The 23,889-nt window shown below is 42.1% G+C and overlaps 1 long non-coding RNA gene across 1 annotated transcript in view; it reads right to left on the bottom strand.

Moving 5' to 3' along the window:
• The window catches only part of LOC135973055 (uncharacterized), a 65,396-nt gene that overhangs the window by 31,726 nt on the left and 9,781 nt on the right, over nt 1-23,889 (bottom strand). The window contains exon 2 of the long non-coding RNA XR_010589759.1: nt 14,405-14,542. This is a non-coding gene — a long non-coding RNA (uncharacterized LOC135973055). The remainder of the gene's footprint in view (nt 1-14,404; nt 14,543-23,889) is intronic.

The following is a 23,889-nucleotide window of genomic DNA, read 5'->3' as shown; positions in this document are numbered from 1 at the left end:
CATAATCTTGATAAAGATTTATTTTCTTTTTCCTTTAATTCACAAACAAATCTTGTTACAGTTTTGCTATGGCTTTGACATCCAGAGATAGAAATGCTAGAGTGCAAGATGTTTTAGACCAGATTGTTCAAATTACTTTCCAGCTTTATAAGTGAACCATTACTTTTCTGCTTCACTGATTTTTGTTCTGTCTATCCAGATACTACTTCTGTGATGCAGGTCCAATGAATACAAAGTTTTAAAGGATATATAAATATAGATGGTCAAATTTAATCAAATGAGATCAGAGGACAGATAATTACCTGAGCCCTATGTTTTGGGGTTTTATGGGATTAACATGCATTACTAGAGTGGTTATTGGATCTTGTAGTATGCGGTTCCTTTGCACATTTTCCTAACCACATACAGTACACCGCATGTATAGAGCAATAATGGTACATGCTTTAGACTGTAATATATTCTCTTCAAAATATTGGCAAACAGGTAGTGTCAGATTGCACTTTGGTTTACTTAGAGATATGTTGTCAATCTGACTATTTTTAAAAATGACTAACTTCAAAAAAATTCCAGGTTCTAATAAAACTCTCTTTAAATACTATGCCTTATTTTTTTAACCCTTTCATAAAAATGCATACGGCCTGCTTTCTCCTGTTGACATCTATGGGCCTGATCTAATATACATTTATAGTCAACAGGAGCCTTATTATTGACTTCATTGGGCAACCTATAAGAATATTCAGCAAGGAAGAAACTGATTGTCACCACTTTGTGTATGACAGTTTCACCATTTCTGCTTTGTATTTACTTCAATGCAAAAAGTAAACAAGCAAAAAACAAAAATCACAAAAAACAACCCTAACTGCTTTCTGTTCCAGTTATCTTAGGTGTTATAAACTCAGAAAGTACAGCATTTTCAGAATGTGTGATTTTCAAACTGATGCTGGCATTTAAATAATTCTTTATTATTTATTTCAGATACTTCATATAGATAATTTGTATCACCCGTATGCAGGAGATGGTGGAATCTGGAAAAGGGAGCTGCAAGTGCAAGCAACAGGTGGATGTCTATTACATTTCTCCTACAGAAGAATGCCATGAACACTTAATAATACCTACCATATGCAAAGATGTTCCAGTTACAAGTCCATATGAGAAAATGAAGGCCTCTCTGTTGCTCATGCTATATTTAAAGCACACAAACTCAACCTTTTTTATAGTCCCCACACATTCATTGATATAATAATCAATAAAAAATTATTTCTGACTCATCTAAGCTTGGTACTTTCCTAATTTACATTCCAAACATCATTTGGGGACTTGCCCAACATGTTAGAGCTCTTAAATATGTAATCTTTTACAATCTTTCTACTTTGGAAGTTTATTTTTTGTTGCTTTTAAAATACAAAAAAAAATGAATCTAATATCTTTGTGCCAAATTTACACCATTTATGTTGGCATCTGTGCCATGGTCTGCACTAAGGTCCACCAGGAGTCATATAAGGAATATGGCATAACCCCTACAGAGGGGGCCACGTTGCCAGCCAGTGCAACTCAAAATGTGCCAGCTGAAGAAAGGACATGTCTATGGCAGCTAGGAGCCAGCGGGGAAGATATCCTTGTTCAATGTATGCCTTGAATTGCCTTCTTTCAAATGAATACCCTCCACCCCACCCCAGCACAGTTAACAAGGCTAGCACAGGGAGGTGAATGTATCCCTCTTCCTAAAGTTATCATCCTTAAAAAAAGAAGTTTCATGCTAAGGGATTTCTTAGGTAAAGAGCAGTAACTGAATTTTGAGAGTATATGTAGGAAATCTCTTGTATGGCACTGGGGAAACCTGCCAGTCACACTCTAGGGATCAGCTTCACAAGCCCTGCTGCGCTTTATTGCTTTAATAAATTACTGAGCAACCAGTACAATCTGTCCCTCTAGTAACGTGTCTCCCTACTCCCCTCGTTAATTTCTTGAGCAGTTATGGAAAAAGTTACAATCAAGCCTCTGTCAAAGAATAATGTGAAACACAAATATGAGGAGGAAAAAAACAGGATCAAAAATATTAAAAATAAATGTTTGGAGCAACCTGGTGTCTGGAAACCAATAGCTTTGCTTTCCATGGATCAGATCCAGTTTTGTGAGGTCTGGCATACTGAACGTCACTCAAACTAGTGCCAGACAAATTTTGCCTCATTTCAAACACTGCAAATTTCAAAGTTGGACTTTAACAATACTGAGTTTGCATTCCAATTAGAAGATACTATCTATGCTGCTAACCTTGGAATCAAATGTGATGAAGTGTTCATCGGGGCAGGGGGGGAAACAGCTCTAATTGAAACTTCCAAGGTTTGGCTTCACTGCATTAACTTTCCTATGTGGAAAACTCTCACTCAAGCGCTTAAGCCTATAGCATTTCTAAATTCTGCCTGCTCTCAGTCCCAATGATTGTCCTAACCGGACCGCATGACTGTCTAATGGATATATTTTTGTCAATTTATCCAGCTACACACTCAACTAGCAGAAGAGTCTGTCCTATCTCGGAGACTCTCTTTTTGCCCCAGCACCCCCACGAACATGATACAGCCAATATACAAAAACCTGTAGGAGAACACTTCAACCTCCCTGACCACACAATAGCAGATGTAAAGGTAGCCATCTTACAGCAAAAAAACTTCAGGACCAGACTCCAAAGAGAAACTGCTGAGCCTCAGTTCATTTGCAAATTTGACGCCATCAGATCAGGATTAAACAAAGACTGTGAATGGCTATCCAACTACAGAAGCAGTTTCTCCTCCCTTGGTGTTCACACCTCAATTGCTAGAAGAGGACCTCACCCTCCCTGACTGAACTAACCTCGGTATCTCCAGACTGATTCTTGCCTGCATATTTATCCTGCCTCTGGAAATTTCCATTACATGCGTCTGACGAAGTGGGTATTCACCCACGAAAGCTTATGCTCCAATACATCTGTTAGTCTTAAAGGTGCCACAGGACTCTCTGTTGCTTTTTACAGATCCAGACTAACACGGTTACCCCTCCGATACTCAGATTTTACTGATTATTCTGAAGTTACTCATCTTGCTGATGCTCTTGCCCTGTTTTTTATTCCCCCCCCCCTTCCCTGAAGCACTGAATCATGAACATCATGATGTTCTTTTGGGTTATAGTTAAGTGAAAGTGCACCCGCTTAAAAAAAAGTGTTGGAGATCATAATTATGCAGTTTTCATAGATTTGTACATTTTTCTGAAAGTTTTCAGTTTCGTTATGAAATCTGAAATACTGAAAGCCTTTTTGAAGCAAGGAAAACACAAACTATTACTTCCATAGACTGATATGTTGCTCATGCTATACACAGGGTGTAATGAAGTAATCATAGCTGTCTTTTTAGTCCTGCCATGTGAAAAAGAACAATGCCATCTTTTTTATTTGCAAATGCAACTTCCCTTTTTAAATGAATGCTTTTTGCATTGGTAAACATGCATTTGCAAAAGCCATGAGTTATAGCCCCATAGCTAGCAAACAAAAAGCTTGAAAGCCATTACATCAGATTTGTTAAACAAAGAGAACTTTTCTGTCCATACTCTGTCTGTGGCAGGAGAACAACTATCTGTCATTTCTCTAAGTGGTTGAACATTCGTAATCACAAGGTCCGTGCCTCTCTACTGATCAAAAATGGAAAACAAAAAAAGGGCCTGCCAATGATCGTAGCTGAATTCTAAATGAGAGATGATCCCAAAGCAGAACCCTGATCTAACTCCACTTGAACTTCGAGGTAATACAGATCCAGATCAAAACTCCACAGCTCAGGCCCATCTTTGTTTTCTAAACAGAGGATAGGACATGGGATATATGATGCACTACTGTATTTTAATGAGGCAGCTGTCAAGTGATAATGGCTTGTTTTTTTATACTTGTGGACATGCAGGCCAATGTTTTCAAAAATAGGTGCCAAAAATTAGGCTCCTAAATCCAGCACCTAATGTATTGGCCTGTTTCTCAGAAGCACTGACTATCCAGTAGCTCCTACAGACTTGAGTTTAGCAGTCGGCATCATGACTAGGCACAGAACATGATTTCAGTGGGACTACTGGAAATTCTGCCCTTTCTTAAAATCAGGCCACTTGCAATAGAACCTCAGAGTTACAAACACCTTGGGAATGGAGATTGTTCATAACTCTCAAATGTTTGTAACTCCGAACAAAACATTATGGTTGTTCTTTCAAAAGTTTACAACTCAACATTGACTTAATTTGGCTTTGAAACTTTACTATGCAGAAGAAAAACACTGTTTCTTTTTTTTTTTTTAAGTAATTTACATTTAACACAGTACTGTACTGTATTTGCTTTTGGGGGGACGAGAAGGGGGGCGTGTCTATGCTGCTGCCTGATTGTGAACTGGTTCCAAATGAGATAAGTGGCTGACTGGTCAGTTTGTAACTCTGATGTTCGTAACTCGGAGATTCTACAGTAGTTCAAAGAACGAGGAGTACTTGTGGCGCCTTAGAGACTAACAAATTTATTTGAGCATAAGCTTTCTTGGGCTAAAACCCACTTCATCGGATGCACGCAGTGGAAGATACAGTATATACACAGAACATGAAAAAAATGGGTGTTGCCATACCAACTGTAACGAATTAATTAATTAATTACCCTCGTTACAGTTGGTATGGCAACACCCATTTTTTCATGTTCTGTGTATATATATTTTCCTACTGTATCTTCCACTGCGTGCATCCGATGAAGTGGGTTTTAGCCCACGAAAGCTTATGCTCAAATAAATTTGTTAGTCTCTAAGGCGTCACAAATACCCCTCGTTCTTTTTGCTGATACAGACTAACAGCTACCACTCTGAATACAGTAGTTCAGTGGCTAAGTATGGATTTTTTAAATCAGTTTTTTAAAAACATGGCCTTTGTTTCCAAATAGAATTAATTGACAAGGCAAATGAAAATTTTACTCTTATTCAGGCTTCTAATGGACATGTGTCCACTGAACACAACGACCTCATAATTTAACGAGAGAAAACTTTCAGCCAGGAAAACAACTTACCCATGAAAGCTTATGCCCAAATAAATCTGTTAGTCTTTAAGGTGCCACCGGACTCTTTGTTGTTTTTATGGATACAGACTAACACAACTATCCCTCTGATACTTTCAGCCAGGAGAAACCTATTGCTGAAGGAGTAGGGCTACCTAACTAAAATAGCATTTCTGTCCTACTCACTGTATAAGCTGCTAAATGGACAGTCTGTTGCTCAGTATTGGTAATCAAATAGTTTCAAACCCACTCTGCTTTACTGCATTCCATGTGTGTGATGTTTTTCTACATCTGTCATCTGCTGCCTATCAAATGCAACAACTACATTTTGTCCAAGGAATAATATTACTACCTAGCAACAGCAGCTCACCCATGTATATTGTCTGTTCCACTCTCCTTTCTGGTCCTGTCTCTTATTGACTTATTTTCCTTTCATCTTATTTTAGCCCTCAAAAAACAAACTGTAGTCTATGTCCTAGTATCAAGCTAAGGAACAGAGCCATTTTGGAACAAAAGATAAGGCTGCTTCTCATAATATTCTGAACCCAATACCATCTTGCCCTGCATCTTGTCCAGATTTATTGCAATGTTTAGTCTCCTCCTGGAAAACAATATATTATAGACAGAGAAGCCACCTGAAGTTTAGCTGCAGCATGTAAAAACAAGGAAAAGGACTATTAAGCAGATTCCTGGGTATTTCTGTCCTGCTTATATTTTATGTAAGAGTTCATTGTTAATCCAATTCTCACTATTTTATTTGGTTTAACACGCTAATAGACTCCTTGTTCCTTATCTTACTTTTCCCTACCATAAAAGAGGACCCTTTTCCTTTTTCCCTCTCCCCTATAAAAACTTCACTTCAGCTACACTCCATTTTTACACGTTGGGGAAGATTTACCCTTCATTGTAATAAATTATTATTTGTATTTCAGTAGTGCCTAGGGAATCGAGGTCCCATACAAAATAACTGTGCCTGCCATGGAGAGTTTATGTTTTAACTTTAGTTTCCCTGCCATAACCCAGGAGATTCTTGCTTCCCTTCCTCCTGCCTCCCTCTAACTCCCTTCCCCCCCCCCCCCCCCGCCCCCGCCTTGAAAGTTGGGAAGCATGGGTTCAGGCAGCCACTCCATGTGACCCTAATCATTATCTACCCATTCCCAGCCCGCTCTAGTCTCCCTGCCAATTCCTTCCTCTGTATTTCCCCCACAATGTCCTGACCATCCCATATAGGTTTCACCTTTCCCTCTCCCCTTAGCCCCATATGTCTGGCTCAGATCACCAACATAACCTGGATTCCAGGGGGGCTGGTTCATTTTTGGGGAAACTGTGGTACAGGGAAGGGGTGGTGAAACTCTTATTCCCTGTAGGCTGTGGATTTTCCAAACCCACTACAGCTCTTCAAGGAAAACCCCTCTGACTGGCTGCTCGACTCCCATTCCCCACCCCCTGAGGAAGGACAGAGCTGCTACCCTCTCCCCAATTCAAGCCAAGACCAGCAGATCCTGCTAGCTCTGCATCCTCCACTGCTGCCCCCACACCGTGCCTGGGAGAAGGGTGGTGAACACACCCCCACCCTCCCTGCTACTGGCCACAAGGCCTGGGTTGTGGGAGCAGGATGAAGAGGCCTCCATTAATACCACCTTCCCAGAGCCTGGGGGCAGGAGGGTGAAGAGCCTCCTATTGCTGCTACCTATCCTTGAAGGGTTTGGGATCTAGAAAGCAGTGTAAAGAGGCTGCTGTCCTGCTCTTTAAGAGGCCTGAATGATGGGAAAGGGTGTGCTACGCCACCTCCCCTTCCTGCAAGGCCTGGGCAACAGGGCAGGGCAGGAGGGAGAAAGAAAGTGAGGGGGGAAGTGGGCCTTGATTTCCACCCCTGTGAAAAGGCATGGGATTAATTGGAGATTTCTGTGTGTATATAAGAGCAAAATTAACCAAGGTAGCCTGTGCATGTATGTTCAGGAATTACAGAATTAGAGGAGCTGTGTGGGTAATGACACTCCTGGGCTAGCCCCTGGACAGGGCTGGCCTTACCATGAGGCAAACTGAGGCGGCCACCTCAGGTGCCAGACTGGGGGGGGAGGGGCATGCCACTAGGACCCAGGGTGTAGAAAATTGTGTCTGCTGCTGGTGCATATGTATTCTCTCTGCTTGAGATGCACCAAGATGGTGGAGTGCTGTGCTGGAGGATGGAGGGCACAAGAAACACAACAGGCAGGAAGGAGAAAAGGTGAGAGAGAATAACAGAAAGCAGCAGGAGCTGAAGGGAGAGAGAGGAGGAGGATCCTCTTATGTACCTCTCTAGCACCCCCAGGAGCCTGGACTGTTTAACACCAGCTTCTCAGGGAGCTTCCTGTTTCCTACTGCTTCCCTGAACCCACATGTGGAGAACAGGTACTCAACTGAAGTAGTAGGAGCCAGTTAGGCCCTTAAGACACTGATATATCTGCTACTGGCCTGCTTATTTGGCCCCTTCAATTGAGTGTTGAGAGCCACTATAGCTGGCACAGAACAGCAGTCCTGAGTGAAAGAAGAAAAGGTCCCTCTGGGGCAGCATTCAGAAAAAGAAAGCAAGCAAAGGAAGCTTTTCTATCTAAGCAGGAAGGAGCTCTCCTGAGATACATAGACACAAATATCAGGGGGTAGCCGTGTTAGTCTGTATCTACAAAAACAACAAGGAGTCTGGTGGCACCTTAAAGACTAACAGATTTATTTGGGCATAAGCTTTCGTGAGTAAAAACCGAGTGGAAATCCATCAACCTCAACAAAAAACTTGCACAGATACAGACAGACATCATCTTCCTCTCCAAATGCAAACAGATGGACATCATAGACACAAATGTTCATGGTGAGCTTTCCGGCCCCAGTGAGGATGTGAGTGGTGAGGAGATGCCTGATCTTCCAGTTAGTCAGAGTGCAGGTGACCTGGCAGCTACTGCAGCATCCATATCTCCATCTCAAATGGATGTAACCATGCACATTCCTGAAGAAAAGTGTAGATCAGAGAAGAGTGTGGTGGAGGCGCAAGAAACAGCTGCTGCTGAGTTTAGTTCCTTAAGTCTAGATGATCCAGGATTGTGGACCCACTTGAGCAGTAGCCTTAGGGACTTCCTTGTACTGCATGGGCCAAAGCAAGTGAAAAATGTCATGTTCCCCAAAGACAATGAAGATAGAAGTTTTCATCCAACACATTACTGGCATGAAATCCCCAATGGTGACAAAGTGGAGAGGCCTTGGCTTACGTACTCAAAAACCCAGAATGCTGCATACTGTTTTTGTTGCAAACTCTTCCAATTTAATGTTCCAGCCACATTGGGTTCTAAAGGAACAAAGGGCTGGAAAAATCTGGCTAGAAATCTGGCATGCCATGAGAAGGCAGCAAATCACCAGAGAGCATTCCATAGGTGGAAAGAGCTTCAGATGAGACTAAGGTTAAAGGCCACCATAGATGATCAGCATCAAGAGAAGATTGCATCAGAGTGTCTTTACTGGCAAAATGTTCTGAAAAGACTCATTGCCATTGTGAGAATGCTTGCTACCCAAAACCTAGCACTGTGTGGCACTTTAGATCAGTTGTATGTGCCAAACAATGGAAACTTCCTTAAAATTGTGGAGCTGGTGGCTGAGTTTGATGCTGTACTCCAGGAGCATCTAAGAAGAGTCACCACCCAAGAAATGTACACACACCACTACCTTGGAAAAACAATTCAAAATGAGATCATATAGTTACTGGCAACAAAATTCAAACAGAAGACTGTGGCAGATTTGAAGTCAGCAAGATATTACTCTTGGACTACACACCTGACATCAGCCATACAGAACAAATTACTTTAATGGTGCGTTTTGTAACAACAGAACCTAGTGAAAATGTCCCTGCAATGGTGACTGTCAGAAAGCATTTTCTAGAATTTATTGACATTGATGATACTACAGGAGCTGGTATGACAAATGTGCTTCTTAAAAAGCTGAAAGATACGGGAAGTGCGATAGCTGACATGAGAGGTCAGGGCTACGATAATGGTGCCAACATGAGAGGAAAGAACAGAGGAGTGCAGACACGGATCCAAGAGTTAAACCCTCAATCTTTTTTTGTCCCATGCAGTTCTCATTCATTGAACTTGGTGGTCAGTGATGCAGCATCAGCTTCTAGTGAGGCTGCTGAATTTTTTAATGTATTTTTCTTGCATCAACTCATCAATGGCAAATTTTGAAGCAACATCTGGGAACATCCTCTCTGACACTGAAAACACTGAGTGCCACATGATAGGAAAGTCGAGTGGAGTCGATAAAGCCTATCAAACACCAAATTGAGAACATAGATGATGCCATAGTTGCCACTATGGAGGATAATGCTATGACAGGTACTGTTCGTGGGAGAACTGTGGCAGAGGGAAATGGAATCACCAGAAACATCATAACTTCAAATTTCTGTGTGGCTTAGTGTTGTGGCATGACATACTGTTTGAAATAAATGTTGTAAGCAAGAGAATCCAAGGTGTTGACCTTGATATATCTGGAGCAATGGAACAACTGGACAAAGCAAAGTCATACTTACAGTCTTACCAGTTAGATGAGGGATTTCAAAATGTTCTGAAGAGTGCACAGAAGTTGGCAGAGGAACTTCACACTGAAGCTATTTTCTCACCCATTCAAGAATACAAGAGTCACCGAAGAAGACGACATTTTGATTACGAGGCACGGGATAATCCCATAAGAGACCCCAAACAACAATTCAAAATTGAATTATTTAACCAGGTGCTAGATTGTGCAATACAGTCAGTTGAAGAACATTTCATGCAGCTCAAGGAACACAGCAGTATATTTGGGATGTTGTATGTTATTCCAAAACTCCTCACTATACCCGAAGAAGACCTACACCAGCAATGCAGGGCACTAGAGACAGTGTTGACACATGATGACATGCGTGATATTGATGCAAGTGATTTAGGTGATGAACTGAAAGCTCTTTCAAGATACATTTCAGCAGGATCAACTCCAAAGGCTGTTCTGGAATATATGTGCACAAATAAGATGACCGCCCTCTTTCCAAATGCTTTTGTTGCTCTGCGCATATTTCTAACACTTCCTGTAACGGTTGCCAGTGGAGAACACAGCTTCTCCAAACTGAATTTAATAAAAACACATCTACACTCCACAATGACACAGGAGACGCTGGTCGGCCTTGCAACCATCTCAATAGAGCATGAACTGGCCCAGACTGTGGACCTTCAGGAAGCAGTTCAAATCTTTGCAACCAAGAAGGCACGGAAAGCACTACTTTGATTATTCAAACACATAAAAATGCCAGTGTTTACCATACAGATAAGAAAAGTTTCAATTGCTGTTCAGGCGTTTGAAAGTTAAGTGTTACTTAAAATTTTTAAACAAGACATTTTAAGTTGTTAGTTCTCCTTTATTGGGGTAGGAAGCAGAGCAGTACCATGAGAGGAATAGAACAGGAAGAAGGCAGAATTGAGACCTTTCAAAGTTTTGGCCCAAGCATCATTTGAGCTCCCCACCTCAGGTGCCAAAATGTTGTGGGCCAGCCCTGCCCCTGGAGATAAAAATCACACTGTTATTGAGTTATAAAGTTAATTGAGTATGAGAGAATAATAGAATTAGTTTGAGGCACCTGAGTGCCTGGGAGGAGATCCGACTCAATTGGGGAATCCTGCCTTTGCATGTAGAAGGTGTACAGAATTAATTGGGAAAGCCTGTGTATGCTTTGGGGTGATGGAATTAATTGCGGATTGTTTAGGGGCAGAACTGATACAGTTTGTGTTTTGCTAGGGTGGGGAGAATGAGGGAAAGGTGACAGGAAATCTTTTCTCTGACCCTCTTAATTTCTCCCAATTAAAATCTAAACTGTTCTTTACACATTTCCCACTCTATCTTTCTTCTTCCCCTTTGTCTTCCTCTTACACTTGCCATTTCCCCTCCCTTTCCTTCTCATTTTACAATAAGAAGGAAGATAAAATTAAAGATGATGGAGAGGACATGGGAGACAGGAGTCAACTTCCAGTAACACTCATTCTTCCATAAATCCGCATGAGAATACCTGCTCATTATGCAGGAACTCCCAGTTCCCTCTCACTTACTGTGGTGGGACTTCTCAGTGAATTGCTCAGTGACAGAAGGTAGAAGCTCAAGCACCAGCCCTCTATCATTAAACTAATTTTGGTTTATGCCAATTAATGCAAATTTTATGTTGGCAGGTACATAATAGGGAGCTAATTTCTGCTTTAACTATAGGGTGGAAACTACACCTCCATAACATTTGGGGCAGCTGGGAGAAGACAGACATGTAGCAAAAAGCTAATTGCATGGAGAGAAAAAAGTTGTGTCCATCATTTTTAAGACATGAAAGACAAGAATACCACACAGAACTTTTCAGACACTTCATGTGCATCATTAGTAACTAACAAGAGGGGAGATGATGGGCAAAGTCATCACCCTGTGTAATCTGACACAGCTCTCTCTCTTCAGTGCTGTTTTATTCTTAAACCACGATTGTGGTAAACCCATCTTTGGTACACAGATTTCTTAGGAAACCAGCCCTGAGCTTTATAGACACACACTAAAGGAAATCACTACAAAAACTGACTTGCTTTCCCGATGAAATAGACCAATTCTGCCTTGCTCCTCAACGTGAGGCTTAAACAAACATTTTGGACTATGATGTAGAATATTATTCCACGTAGTGCAAGGCTCTTATCCCCAAAATATGGCAAATGTTTACATGCAGATTACCAAGAAAAGGTCATGAAATCACAATCAAGAAGAATGTTATCCTTGGTGGATTAAGCCTATCCTTTGACTCATTCTCTGAACATTAATATGAGATGATCAAAACTTGCTTTCCTGCACCATACAATTGAAACAAGAGTACAATTACACCTTACAACAAAAGTAAACTATCTTTATATAAAATTCCCTGGTACCATAACAAATTGTATTAGCTTCAGTCACAAATTATTCAGACCAATTGTTTTTTCCATTGATTGCTATCTTATTAGATTTCTGTACAGGGCCGGCTTCAGGCATCAGCCGACCAAGCACGTGCTTGGGGCGGCACGTTGGGGCAGGGCGGCGCTCGATTTATTTATTTATTTTATTCTGCGGCGCGGCGCTCGGAGCGGGGGCGGGGGCTTCGGGCGGCACGGTGCTCGGGGGGGGGCTTCAGGCGCTGCTCGGGGGGGCGGGCTTCGGGCGGCGTGGTGCTCGGAGGGGGGACAGGGGCTTTGGGCAGTGCTCGGGGGGGCTTTGGGCGGCATGGTGCTTGGGGGGGCGGGGCTTCGGGCGGCGTGGTGCTCAGAGGGGAGGGCGGGGCTTTGGGCGGCGTGGTGCTCGGGGGGGGCTGGCGCGGTGCGGCACTCGGGGGGTGTGGGGGCTTCGGGCGGCATGGTGCTGTGGGGGCGGGGATTTCGGCGGCTCTCACGGGGGGAGGGGTACGGCAGGGCGGCTCTCTTCTTTTTTGCCTGGGGCAGCAAAAATGTTAGAGCCGGCCCTGTTTCTGTAAAGCTGTTCTTTGAGGCTGTGTTTCAGTCTTCAAGTCTTCCGTAATGTTAAAAATTATATTAATTGGCAAATAAGAAAAACTTGCACCACACTATCTTCTTTCGCCTCTTTAAGCTGCCAACATTTTAATACCCCCTTACAAATGTTTACCTTTCCTGAAGAAATCCAGAAGATATCTTCCAGAAGTATTAAAGTGCACTAAACGATTTCAGATTGCCCTCACAGGTAAATAGTAATACACCTGGCCAACTATTCACCCTAACTACTGGATGTCATGCATCTCTTTTGACAAATGCACTGATCTCTTACCTCTAGTGGTAACCAGATTAGATTTTATCTTCTATGCTTTATTGCACGCATGCACTGTTGATTTCACACACACTAGTGAACAGCATTGCCTAGAAGCACAAGGCAGGTTCCCATTACCCCCTAGGATTCCTTGTTTTAAGAAAAATTGTTTTTAAAACCATCTCACTTTACATGTTAAATTTTACAAAATGATAAATAGCAGGGAAGAGAGATTTATGATACTAGTGATAAAGACCATCTATCAATGTAAGTGAGGAGCAATGAAGGCACTTGTAATGACACACCAAGCGGAAGGCAATGATCAAAAGGAGTTTACACTAAAATCATAGAATATTAGGGTTGGAAGAGAGCTCAGGAGGTCATCTAGTCCAATCCCCTGCTCAAAGCAGGACCAACACCAACTAAATCATCCCAGCCAGGGCTTTGTCAAGCTGGGCCTTAAAAACCTCTAAGGATGGAGATTCCACCACCTCCCTAGGTAACCCATTCCAGGGCTTCACCACTCTCCTAGTGAAATAGTGTTTCCTAATATCCAACCTAAGCCTCCCCCACTGCAACTTGAGACCATTGCTTCTTGTTCTGTCATCTGCTACCACTGAGAACAGCCTAGTTCCATCCTCTTTGGAACCCCACTTCAGGTAGTTGAAGGCTGCTATCAAATCCCCCCTCACTGTTCTCTTCTCCAGACTAAATAACCACAGTTCCCTCAGCCTCTCCTCTTAAGTCATATGCCCCAGCCCCCTAATCATTTTCGTTGCCTTCTGCTGGACTCTCTCCAATTTGTTCACATCCCTTCTGTAGTGGGGGGACCAAAACTAGACACAATACTCTAGATGTAGCCTCACCAGTGCCAAATAGAGGGGAATAATCACTTCCCTTGGTCTGCTGGTAATGCTCCTACTAATACAGCCCAATATGCCGTTGGCCTTCTTGGCAACAAGGGTACACTGCTGACTCATATCCAGCTTCTCATTCACTGTAATCCCCACGTCCTTTTCTGCAGAACTGCTGCTTAGCCAGTCGGTCCCCAGCCTGTAGCGGTGTCGGGGATTCTTCTGTCCTAAGTGCAGGACTCTGCACTTGTCCTTGTTGAACCTCAGATTTCTTGTGGCCCAATCCTCTAATTTGTCTAGGTCACTCTGGATCCTATCCCTACCCTCCAGCATATCTACCTCTCCCCACATCTTAGTGTCAGCTGTGAGCTTGCTAAGGGTGCAATTCATCCCATCATCCAGATCATTAATAAAGATGTTGAACAAAACCGGCCCCAGGACTGACCTCTGGGGCACTCCGCTTGATACTGGCTGCCAACTAGATATCGAGCTGTTGATCACTATCTGTTGAGCCCGACAATCTAGCCAGCTTTCTATCCACCTTATAGTCCATTCATCCAATCCATACTTCTTTAACTTGCTGGCAAGAATATTGTGGGAGACCATATCAAAAGCTTTGCTAAAGTCAAGATATATCACATCCATGCTTTCCCCATATCCACAGAGCCAGTTATCTCATCGTAGAAGGCAATCAGGTTGGTCAGGCATGACCTACCCTTGGTGAATCCATGTTGACTGTTCCTGATCACCTTCCTCTCCTCCAAGTGCTTCAAAATGGATTCCTTGAGGACCGGTTCCATGATTTTGCTGGACAACAGCATGAGCTACTCCATGATTTTGCCACTACCCTGAGCTGAAAGACAAATCAGAAAGAGGGTCTAGTAAATATTAGTGCAGTAATGAAATAACATGCCCTTTCTCCTGTTCATTTTGGGAATGCAGCATGTAATAGTATAGTTTGATATTTTATTAAATACATTTATTAAAAGTATTAAATACATTTTCAGATCAAGAAATAAAGGTATAAAAAAATCCTTTATTCTCTTGTTAAGTGAAGCCTGGATTCTCTTTAAGCAATCACTTCTGGATATATTCCCTAAAGTTATGAGGATAGTAGTTACTTCCTTAAGTGACGTATCTAGCTATTCCCTTTGGACAATAATAAATCCTCCTCTGCAAATTCCTGGGGTGAGCTCTCATTTTGAGTAATAGATTGGTGATGTCTTGTTTATAGCCTGTTCTTTTGTTTTGGCTAATGTGTTGTGTGTTCATCCTTAGGTATTTTGATTGCATCTGTCGGTATAGATGATTTTTGTATCATATCTTATGGGAACTAATTATTATGTCTGTTTAAACTGTATCCACATCTACTATAAGCTGGCTGTATTCTGACTAGTTTGTCATTGTTAATTTCTAAACTATTTATAAAACGTTTGTGATAAATGAGAGGGGGGATAGCTCCCTTTTGTGGGCACCCAGCCAGCTAGTTGGCTGTGGAATCCCTCTTGGTGGTTATTCTCTACTTGCTTTATCTGTAAAGAGTTAACAAGCCCACAGGTAAAAGGAAAGGAGTGGGCACCTGACCAAAAGAGCCAATGGGAGGGCTAGAACTTTTTAAAATTGGGAAAAAACTTCCCTTTGTCTGTGTGTTGCTGTTCTCTGGGAAAGAGGGGAACAGTTACGCTGTGAGAAACTGAAAGCCAGGTATGAAAAACCATCAGATCTTACCTAGAGATTGCTTATCTGAAACCCCAGATATAAGTAAACTAGGGAATGTCTAGGATGATGCGATTAGGTTTATTTCTTATTGGCTTATGGACTTCTCTGTGGTAATCCTAATTGCTTTTTGTTTTGCTTGTAACTTTAAGCTGGACCTCAAGAAGGTTATTCTTGATGTTTAATTTTTGTAAGTGGGGTTTTTTAAATCTAACAAAAGCCTAAGTTCTAGATGTATTTTCTTTCTTTTTGTTTTAAATAAAGAACAGGATTGGATTTTTGGTGTCCTAAGAGGTTTGTGCATATGTTGTTTAATTAGCTGGTGGCAATGCTGATTTCCTTTGTTTTTCTTTCTGAGCTCTTCCTCGGTGGGGGTGTGTGTGAAAGGGCTTGAGGGTACCCCACAGGAAGGAATTCCCAGGTGTGCCTTTCTGGTTTCAAAGGGGTTTTTTGCACTTGGGTGGTGGCAGCATCTACCCATCCAAGGTCAGATAGAAGCTGTAACCTTGGGAGTTTAATACAAGCCTAGAGTGGCCAGTATTGATTTTTAAAATTCTTGCGGGCCCCCGCCTTCTGCACTCGAAGTGCCAGAGTGGGAAATCAGCCTTGACAACTGTGACGGGTTGGATCACAGAAACCCCCTTGGGAGCTGCCACCCGATGTGCAAAGACTACCCCTGCTCCTGTTTTCCCTGCCAGCTCAGGACTCCAGCACCCTGTCTTGCTGAGCCAGACACTCCCGTCTGGCTCCAGACACAGACCCAGGATCTGAATCTCCTGTCCCAAAGCTGCAAGTTTACCTGAAAACAGCTCACAGCTTGTCTTTAGCACTCAGATGCCCAACTCCCAATGGGGTCTAAACCCAGATAAATCCGTTTTACCCTGCATAAAGCTTATGCAAGGCAAACTCATAAATTGTTCGCCCTCTATAACACTGATAGAGAGATATGCACAGTTGTTTGCTCCCCCAGGTATTAATACATACTCTGAGTAAATTACTAAATAAAAAGTGATTTTATTAAATACAGACAGTAGGATTTAAGTGGTTCAAAGTAGTAACAGACAGAACAAAGTAAGTCACCAAGCAAAATAAAATAAAATGCGCAGATCTATGCCTAATCAAACTGAATACAGATAATTTCCTCACCAGTTCCAGAGTGCTCCCTTTTACAGGCTAAGCTCCTTTTAGCCTGGGTCCAGCAATCACTCACACCCCCTGTAGTTACTGTCCTTTGTTTCAGTCTCCTTCAAGTATCCTGGGGGGGGGGGGGTGGAGAGGCTCCTTCTTTAGCCAGCTGAAGACAAAATGGAGGGGTCTCCCACAGGTTTAAGTAGACTCTCTCTTGTGGGTGGAGACCTCCCTCCTATGCAAAGCCCAGCTCCAAGATGGAGTTTTGGAGTCACCTGGGCAAGTCACATGCCCCTGCGTGACTCAGTCTTTGCAGGCCAACGCCATTGTCCACATGGCATCTTGCATGTCTCCAGGAAGACTTCTCATGTGGATTGGAGCATTCCAAGATGCATTGTTCCCTAAGTGTCTCCTGATCAGGTACTTAACCTGGCAAATTCCTTCCTAAAGAAGCTGACCAAATGCCTCACAAAGCTTACTTAGAAATCAGGCAAGCATACAGCCCATATTCTTAACCTCGAGTAGAAAATGATATATATGTACAAATAGGATGAATAGATATAGTAGACCATAACCCTTACGGAGATATGTTACATGGCACAGGCAGCACAAAACATATTCCAGTTATGTCATACGTACATTTATAAGCACCCCCTCCCCATAAAGCCTGAGTGGGAAATCAGCCTTGACAACATTAAACAAAGAATACCAACCAGCTGTTTGTCAATAAATAATAATCATACCTAGAGTTTATACCATACTTCAGCTGGAGCTCTCAAAGCACTTTACAAAGGTGATAGGTAACATTCTCATTTTACAGCTGGGGAAACTGAGGCACAGGGTAACAGTAAAGGGACCTGTGCAAGACCACCAGCAGGGCAGAAGCCAAGGACTAGAACCCAGCTCTCCTGAATCCTGGTCTACTACCCTAACGACTATGTCACACTGCTCCCCAAATTAATCTCTCTCAGTTATGATAAAACTGTCATTATCTGAATTGCTCATGCTTGATGCATCAAATGATAAACTGCACTAGGATGATAGTCTAGGATAGCTTAAACATATCTATTCAATTTACTAAATGTCTAATTTATTAAAATATTTGTAACTATAAAACTATCTAAAAATATTCTAAAGTTCAAAAATTCCAATAATAGGAAGGGTCTAGAACTTTTCTAGCCTTACAGTATTATCCAAGTGACCTACTGTGCACCGTAGTGTGTTAAGGAACAATCCTGCTAGCACCAGTCCAGCAGTTACCCCATGAGAACAGACCCTTGCTCCCACATGGAACCCAACAGATTCCAAATAGAGCTCTGGGCAGCCATTGCAATTTGCCAGAGAGGGTTAGCTTGTAGGATCAGGGCCTCTACGGTAACAGCAGCACAGTGAAGTTTCTGGCTAAGACGCAGGTTTTTACCATTTCATCATTTTAAATATTTCTGATATTGATGTTTTAACTTTACAGGTTGGATAAACTGATGATTTCACATTTAACTCCTTTTATTCTGAACGATTTGAAAACACTGTGCAACTGCTGTACATAAGCAGCATAGTCCCACTGAAACACCCCTTTGCTAGAGTGGAGCTTGTACACTGCACAATAAGAGTAGTTGCAGAAATTTAGAAAGTACTCTACCCCCTACCTATGTACTTTACAAACTGATCTTACAAACTGTAGCCTTTCTAGTCTTTAAAGTATTCCAATGTGATGGTACCATTATTCAGAATAAATCCCTTAAAAGTCTCCTTCAGCCTTCCTATAGCTTCTAGTTAATAAAATAAAATTATAGACACAAAATTTTCAACCACAAGCATAAAGCTGACATAAGAAGAGAGAGCATGAGGAAAATTCCCTGGAAAAATAGATAAGATACTATTTCTCTTTCTTCTGAATGCTTAATTCTCAACAGGTCAGTTTATGGGCATGGATTAACTTCCTAAATCTTAAAAGACTATGCTGCTTGTCCCATGAGAAACATGAGCCCAGATACCCAGCTACAAGTACAAAAATACTTTAAGTGGCAAATGTATACAACACATCAGCTACTACTGCCTTACTATTTGTGTCCTTCTATAACCAACACAGCAGGGGAATAAGCAATGAATCTTTAGTAGCCTGGCTAACTAAGGAAAAGTGACAGGTGATAAAAAGTGTCAGATCTCCAAAGATTTGAATCTTCAGTAATGCTATAGGTGTCTAATATTTACACTGCTACACTCAAAGCAAAACATATAGCCAGGATGAACATGTTTACATTCTCAGGCACTGAAAACTTCCTTCGTGTAAGTGTTTGCAAACAGTTCTGAGATTTGACTTCTGAGGCACCTGCTCCCTCTCCTTTAAAATCTCAGTTCAAGTGTATTCTCAGAATTTGCACTCTCCCATAGCTTCTACTGTTATACATGTTGGGGGAAGGGGATTTGCTGGTTTCCTAACAGCCTATGTCTGACTCTATAGCAATGATCCCAGCTGCAGAGTTTCTCTTATTTCCAATCCAAGTCAGGCACAGTTAAAGATAAGCACAGCTCAGGCCATTCTGAGGATTATGTTGAGGAAAGGAAAGTAGAGCTGCACCTACTCTGTTCATTAACAGCTCCTACCATTCTCCCTCTTCCCTAGCTAGGGAGGTTTGGTGGTGGTATGAACTGTGGTAGACAAATTTCTTGAAGTTCTGATACTTTTGTTTCCTCCTCCCCCTTAGATTCATCTGTGATCCAGAGAAGAAAGGCTTTCAAGGTTTTGCATTACAGGAAAGTGGGGTTATTGACACACTTCTATCTAGGGATCATTGAAAGTAAAACTCTTGAATAGCAAGGGTGGCAGCGCCTTTTCTTCCCCTCTTCAAAAAGGTTTCAGAGTAGCAGCCGTGTTAGTCTGTATCCGCAAAAAGAAGAACAGGAGGACTTGTGGCACCTTAGAGACTAACAAATTTATTAGAGCATAAGCTTTCGTGGACTACAGCCCACTTCTTCGGATGCATATAGAATGGAACATATATTGAGGAGATATATATACACACATACAGAGAGCATAAACAGGTGGGAGTTGTCTTACCACCTCTGAGAGGCCAATTAATTAAGAGAAAAAAAACTTTTGAAGTGATAATCAAGCTAGCCCAGTACAGACAGACAGTTAGATAACAAGTGTGAGAATACTTACAAGGGGAGACAGATTCAATGTCTGTAATGGCTCAGCCATTCCCAGTCCTTATTCCAACCGGAGTTGATTGTGTCTAGTTTGCATATCAATTCTAGCTCAGCAGTTTCTCGTTGGAGTCTGTTTTTGAAGTTTTTCTGTTGTAATATAGCCACCCGCAGGTCTGTCACTGAATGACCAGACAGGTTAAAGTGTTCTCCCACTGGTTTTTGAGTATTTTGATTCCTGATGTCAGATTTGTGTCCATTAATTCTTTTGCGTAGAGACTGTCCGGTTTGGCCAATGTACATGGCAGAGGGGCATTGCTGGCACATGATGGCATATATCACATTGGTAGATGTGCAGGTGAACGAGCCCCTGATGGTATGGCTGATGTGATTAGGTCCTATGATGATGTCACTGGAATAGATATGTGGACAGAGTTGACATCGGGGTTTGTTACAAGGATAGGTTCCTGGGTTAGTGTAATATATTATATGCATATAATACAGTGTTAATGAATACATTTATTACTAATAAATGTGGCGTTTTGTCTTATTCCCCCTGAAAAGATCCTGTGCAGTACTTTAAGTACAACAATAGGAAAGAGAAAACAGAAGCAAAGCTTATCTCCCTTCTGCCCCAAATAAAGTCTAATAGAAGACCTGTCAGCTTGTGTAAATCTGCATAGCTCTGACTTCATTGGAGTGCCTTCCAACAATTTATACCATCTGGTAATCTGGCCCTTAATCTCTAATTCCCAGATAGCAGGCTAGCAATTCTTGATTGGATTTACTGAAAGTGCATGCCTTTAAAAACAAACAAAAACAAGAAAGCTCCTGCACATTTCTGGATTGTCCCCCAAAAGTAGACTGTGATATAAAATCTGTATTGGCTTGCATTCTGCAGGCATCTTTGAGAAGAGCTATGCAAAATGTCCAAAAGTTCATTTTAAAGGGGGGGGGGCATTTTAATGAAGACTATTGCCGGAGAGGAGATTAAAGACAATCTAGGCATGGCGCAATATCTCAATGAATATTTTGCATCGGTGTTTAATGAGGCCAATGAAGGGATTAGGGATACTAGCACCACTACAGAGGGGCGTTCAGAATGGGGGATTACCGTATCCGAGGTAGAAACAAAACTTGATCGCCTTAATGGGGCTAAGTCGGGAGGACCGGACGATCTTCATCCGAGAATATTGAAGGAATTGGCGCGGGAAATAGCAGGCCCGTTAGCGATAATATTTAATGAATCTGTAAACTCGGGGGTGGTCCCGTTAGACTGGAGAATAGCTAATGTGGTTCCTATTTTCAAGAAAGGGAAAAAAAGTGATCCGGGTAACTACAGGCCTGTTAGTTTAACATCTGTAGTGTGCAAGGTGTTAGAGAAAATTCTGAAAGAGAAACTAGTTGAGGACCTGGAGGTTAGTGGCAATTGCGATAAATTACAACATGGTTTTACGAAGGGCAGATCGTGCCAAACGAATCTGATCTCCTTCTTTGAGAGAGTAACGGATTTATTAGATAAGGGGAATGCGGTGGACCTAATATACCTGGATTTCAGTAAAGCGTTTGATACTGTACCCCATGAGGAATTATTGGTTAAACTGAAAAACATGGGGATCGATATGAAAATCCAGAGGTGGATAAGGAATTGGTTAATGGGGAGAATGCAGCGGGTCGTATTAAAGGGTGAACTGTCAGGTTGGAGGGAGGTTACTAGTGGAGTGCCTCAGGGTTCGGTTTTGGGACCCATTTTATTTAATCTATTTATACCTGACCTCGGAACCGATTGCAAGAGTGGGCTGATAAAGTTTGCGGATGATACGAAGGTGGGAGGCGTTGTAAATTCGGAAGAGGATAGGGATATCCTGCAAGGAGACTTGAATGAACTTGTGAATTGGAGTATCAGAAATAGGATGAAATTTAATAGTGAAAAGTCTAAGGTGATGCATTTGGGGATGACTAATAACAATTTTAGTTACAAGATGGGGACGCATTGGTTAGAAGTAACGGAAGAGGAGAAGGACCTAGGGGTCCTTGTAGACCGCAGGATGACTATGAGTCGACAATGTGACGTGGCGGTGAAAAAAGCCAATGCTGTCTTGGGATGCATTAGGCGAGGTATATCTAGTAGGGATAAGGAGATCCTGCTTCCGTTGTACAAGGCGCTGGTGAGACCTCATTTGGAGTACTGTGTGCAGTTCTGGTCTCCCATGTTTAAAAAAGATGAACTCAAACTGGAACGGGTGCAGAGAAGGGCCACTAGGATGATCAGAGGAATGGAAAACCTGTCATATGAAAGGAGACTAGAGGAGCTTGAGTTGTTTAGTCTGACAAAGCGAAGGCTGAGAGGGGATATGATTGCTATCTTTAAATATATTAGAGGGATTAATACAAGGGAGGGAGAAGAATTATTCCAGCTTAGTACTAACGTAGATACAAGAACTAATGGATATAAACTGGCCGTGGGGAAGTTCAGGCTTGAAATTAGACGAAGGTTTCTGACCGTCAGAGGGGTGAAATATTGGAACGGCCTTCCGAGGGAAACTGTGGGGGCGACGGACCTGTCTGGTTTTAAGATTAAGTTAGATAAGTTTATGGAGGGAATGGTTTAATGGTAAAACATAGTAGTCAAGGAAAACCAAGCAATGGCAGGTAAATAGCATAATGGCTAAAAGGGGTCAGGATGGAGACTCTTGCCTATATGCTCGGGGTCTTACTGATCGCCATATTTGGGGTCGGGAAGGAATTTTCCTCCAGGGCAGATTAGCTGAGCCTCTGGAGGTTTTTCGCCTTCCTCCGCAGCATGGGGCAGGGATCTCTAGCAGGAGGGTCTCTGCCGATTGAAGTCACTAATAACAGGATTGGGGACTTCAGCAGCAGAGTCCAGGGAAGGGGTAGGGACGGTTTTATGGCCTGCAGCATGCAGGGGGTCAGACCAGATGATCATAATGGTCCCTTCTGACCTTAAAGTCTATGAGTCTATGAGTCTAATGGCTCTAACATGACTCTCCCTCCTCAGTATAAATTAGCTTAGGGGTGGCTCTTTGCATTGGCAGTATCCTCTTCATTGACAACTGCCACCTCAACCTCTACACTGAGACCCAGTATCTCTCTCAATCAGCCTTTGTTGGCACCTGCTGTCTTCTCTTACTGGATAATTCTAAGGCCTATGTTATTTTGGGATTTCATCCATAATATCTCTTAGGTATTGTTACTCCCTGGAGTTACCTTACAAAGGTCAGGAAGCATGGCATATGAGCTGGAAATGATTATGTAATTTTCTTAATCAAAAAGTTAAAATCCATCTTATAGTGTGTCTACACTGAACAGAATGGAGTATTTTATAATAGTGTATACAGAAATATGCTTTTTTTAAAATTATATTTATCTTTGGTGAAACTACTGTTCATAGAAGGTGGCAGATGCAGGAGTTCTATTTATCCACAGATCAGGAACATACAGGGTATGTAGACAAAGCTTCCCCATGCTCCTCTAGTCATGTTTGTCAGCTAGGACCTAAAGGGCCGGGGCCATCTCTGAAGAGGAAAGAATAGTTCTTTAAGTTGGATTTTTCAAAACCGTAGTACTGATTAAAAACAGATAGGAAGATGTGATTCGAAATGGAGATTAAACTCATGCCATATAACCTTGTCCCCATGCTATAATCTCCCTCCTTATTATGGGAGGTTTCTAAGAAGTGTTTCACATCTATGGGTATTTAACGAATTCAGCCTATTAAAAAGGGAGACCTTTTGACCCACAGAACAGATACAGCAAGGTCAAAAGTAATGCAGTCTTCATTTCCCCATAGATATGCCTCAATCTTAACTTGAAGGAAGCAGTTTAAGTAGAGTTAGATTTATCCCTGTTTATTCAAGGTGTCATTCAAGTCACTTCGGCTGTGAGACATCTACCTGGGGGTCAGATGCTGAAAGGATTCTTAAAACAAATCCTGCATTTCAATTTGTAAGGGCTGGAAGGAAACTAAATGTTCCTAGACAAGTTTGAACCTCCAAGAAGAATCCCTCTATAGCTGCTTCCTTCCCCACTGCAAAGGGAGATCCAGGACCCTTTTTCTTTATCCTATATATCTGTGGGAGTGCTCCTGGGCTTGTTTGGGGGTGAAGAGCATGAGGGAAGACTTGCTCCCACCCTCATCTTTTATCCACAATCCTTTGTGAGCAAGACTAAGATTAGTTAATGCATCGT

The sequence above is a fragment of the Chrysemys picta genome, chromosome 8, assembly GCF_011386835.1.
Source record: "Chrysemys picta bellii isolate R12L10 chromosome 8, ASM1138683v2, whole genome shotgun sequence".
Taxonomy (NCBI): Eukaryota; Metazoa; Chordata; order Testudines; family Emydidae; genus Chrysemys; species Chrysemys picta.
This window is presented reverse-complemented; position numbering and strand designations above follow the sequence as displayed.